This window comes from Rhagoletis zephyria, unplaced genomic scaffold, assembly GCF_001687245.7.
Source record: "Rhagoletis zephyria isolate East Lansing unplaced genomic scaffold, Rhagoletis_zephyria_1.1 Rzeph_scaffold_01162, whole genome shotgun sequence".
Taxonomy (NCBI): domain Eukaryota; kingdom Metazoa; phylum Arthropoda; class Insecta; order Diptera; family Tephritidae; genus Rhagoletis; species Rhagoletis zephyria.
This window is the reverse complement of record NW_016158246.1, coordinates 65346-69295: the sequence shown is the minus strand read 5'-3', so window position 1 is coordinate 69295 and position 3950 is coordinate 65346.

The following is a 3950-nucleotide window of genomic DNA, read 5'->3' as shown; positions in this document are numbered from 1 at the left end:
AANTCGTAGGGCGCTCCTGCAGGCCTCTTTCAAACAGGATAGACAAAAGAAAACCGCCTCTAGTGACACCAATGACATCCGTTGGACAGGTGCCCATAGCTCCTGTAATGGCCACGCGGAGCAGTCGGTGCAGCTTGCTAATGTAGAAAACCTCCTTTACTTGCGTAGCANCGGACGTTCCGATTTTTTCCAATGGATAAAATTTTTTGTTTAAAAATTTAAACACACTCGTTTTTTAATGCAAGTATGGGGTTTTCTTGTTAATAAATTTACATCTAAATGAAGGCCTTTATTAACGTTCGTTGAAGTCATTTCTTCGTACAAGCAGACGTACATATTGACGCCTCCAAACCATACTATGCTAAGTCTGACTATCTCTAAANTAGAAAACCTCCTTTACTTGCGTAGCATTTGGTCACCAGGCCAGTGCCGCATATGTGACAACGGGTCTTACTACCATATTGAAAGATAAAAAGGTTAGTTCTGGTGATATTCCTCAAGTTTTACAATAAAGTCTCTGTCAGGTGGACAATGGTGGACTTCACCGGTGAAATATTCGTGTAAACAAAGTTGCTAAAGTGATTGAAGATACATATTTTATATTTTTCGCAAATAACTATTATTGTCGCGGAACCTACCAAAATCCAATCTATCCTACCAACCTACCAAATGGAAAAAAACCTACCAGTTTTGGTAGGAAAAGCCCATGTTTGGCAACACTGATTTCCGCACACAAATCAAATATAAAGTTAAGGAACAGCTCAACTGACAATAAGACGGCCTTGTCAGCACACTGTAGGGATACGGGACACTATCCCGATTTCGATGATGTTGTCATTCTACAAGAATAAGAGAACTATAATAAACGCTATATTTTGGAAATGTTACACATTACGAACACCCCTAATGAGAGAAGGATCAACTTTAAAACGGACACAGACAATTGTGCACATGTGTATCGCAATTTTTTGTTAAATCGGCAACAACAATCCTCAACGTAGGTGTTCCGTTCCACCTTCCATAATCAAGATTCGTTCCGTTTCCCCAACATACCTTAATAGAATATCAATAGAATAATGTGCTTTTATATGTACATATGTTTGTACATTATACATATTGTCTTACTCCTAAATGTTCCGTGTATTGTTGTTTGTATGTTTTTTGTTTACAATTACGGTATTTTTAATTGTTTACTTCTCGTGTTTATATTCATTTGCCTAAAATTTCACTTGTTTAACTTTTATTTCTGTACGCCTAATCAGTCCACCAGGCACAATCAAGAGTGTAAGTTGTGTTTAATGTATGTTTGTAATAGTATAAAGTTAATAATAAGTTATCGTGTTTGTATATTTACTGTCCTGAAGATGACCTCAGATTGAGGTCCAAATATCGAAAATTAAAATATGAATAGAACGAAGTTTTGCGTTTTATTTAATTGCTGGGCCTCGAGCTTGTTAAAAATGATTCATAGGTTAAAATTCAAAGGCCAACAACAAAAACAAAATGTGAGTAGTCATCATCAATACCTATCTGAAATCAATAAAAATATTTTCCACAAATGCTATGTTGTAAGTGTACTGCGTCAACTTAAACTTCCTAACGATGTTTAATAGCTGCCAAAAACTGTTCGAAGTTGTTCGGACGTTCCGATTTTTTCCAATGGATAAAATTTTTTGTTTAAAAATTTAAACACACTCGTTTTTTAATGCAAGTATGGGGTTTTCTTGTTAATAAATTTACATCTAAATGAAGGCCTTTATTAACGTTCGTTGAAGTCATTTCTTCGTACAAGCAGACGTACATATTGACGCCTCCAAACCATACTATGCTAAGTCTGACTATCTCTAAACTGACATAGCATAGTATGGTTTGGAGGCGTCGATATGTACTATATCTATATACTGTTACTCACCAAATTGAGTACACGGTTTGTTTTTGTTAATATTCGCAATGTTTAACATGCTAACGTTTGTTTTTATTTTGCTTTGGTTTGAGATATGGCTTATATTTTAGCAAACCCCATTTAAATCCAAATATGAGGCTGTGTACGAAAATTATGAAAAATCTGCAAAGCAAACTTTTTAACAAGAATTTCTAAAAAAATCAGTTTTATAGTCCATTCAGTTTTAGTACAACAATGTGCAAATTTCAAATGTATAAATAATTCTCAAAAATCATCGCGAATTTTTAGGCATTTGAAATTTGCACATTATTATATTAAAACTGAATGGGCTATAAAACTACATACATACCTACGGTGACCACAAATATATTTTGAAAATGCAGGACAATTTTTCAACAAATTTACCTACATATAATTGCGTAGTATAAAAATAACAAAAATATACTGCATATATACATTCCTCGTCATTTGAATAGCGCACCCTTTTTTTGATTTTCAACCATATAAAGTATGCTTGACAAAATTTTTATATGGAAGAAAATGCGCAGCACCGTCAACAAAAAAAAAAATGTCGCCCCTATGTTTAATTTTTTTTTAATTTTCAAAAACTTTTAAAATGGGATGTAGACGTAGAATATGCTATATTTTTATAAAAAGTTAATGAATATTAAGCAAACAAAAGAAAAACTGTACCTACTAAGTATTAAAAGGATGCGCTATTCAAATAACGAAGAGTGTATATTTCTTAATTATTAATCCAATTTTAAACTTTAAACATAAATCAAATTTGCTTCATTGGTATTAATCTTTTAGTAATGAATATTTACAAAATTATAATAAGGCATATTACATATTACTTTACACGAAATATGAACCTCTGTAAATCAAATTTTTTAGGCAAACATTGGGTCGTTGAACACGAAAAAAATACCCATGAAAGAAGTGTTTTCGAGATTTGTTCGAAAAACATATTTTTAGTACTTTTTCAGTTATTCCTCAATATCTCATGAAACGACCAACAGTTCGAATGGTATTGATGGGCTCTTTGCAAAAATATATATTTTTTGTGCAGATTGTGTTACGTAACATCTACATTTCTCATCAGATTTTCATTTACTGTAAAAAGAAAATGATTGAAATTTCAATTTTTCGATTTTGGTCGCTTGTAACACTAATAATTTTCATCGAAATCGGCAAAGTAATATATTTTTGTAAGAGGACTGTAGGTCGCTTATGTTGATTGGATAATTTTTTCATGAGATATTGACGAATAGGTTCGAAATGTACCAAAAACACGTTTTTCGAAAAAATTACGAAAACGCTTGTTTGAAAGGAAAATTGGCTTGGAAAATATTTTTTTCTTAAGCGATTACCACAAAATTTGTAGAACAGTGTTATCGATATATTTGATGCTGGTCTTCAATTTCTCGTCATCCATTGTCCATAACCGTACAATATTTAGAACGCATTGACTAGTTGAACCTTCAAAACCAGCTTACCCTTATGTAGTTATCGACACTGCTTTTATTTCGATTAGGAAAAGTTTTTTTTTAAGGATCGAAGAAAATGCGGGACAAAGGCAGGACACTTGGAAAAAATCAGTACATTTTGGGGGTTTTCTGTTTTGTAAAACTACGCAAGACAGACCTTTAAATAACACTACGGTCCTGCAAAAAACAGAACGGATGGTCACCGTATACATACCTGATTTTTTCTAGAAATTCGTTTTAAAAAGTTTGCAATTTTGCTGAAACTTTTGCAGATTTTTCATAATTTTCGTAAACAGTTTCATACTTGGATTTAAATGGGGTTTGCTAAAATATAAGCCATATTTCAATACCAAATTAACAAAAAAAATTTGCAAATATGTACTAACANGATTTTTCATAATTTTCGTAAACAGTTTCATACTTGGATTTAAATGGGGTTTGCTAAAATATAAGCCATATTTCAATACCAAATTAACAAAAAAATTTTGCAAATATGTACTAACAAAAAAAACCGTATACTCAATTTTGTGAGTAACAGTACCTACATAGAACAAAAT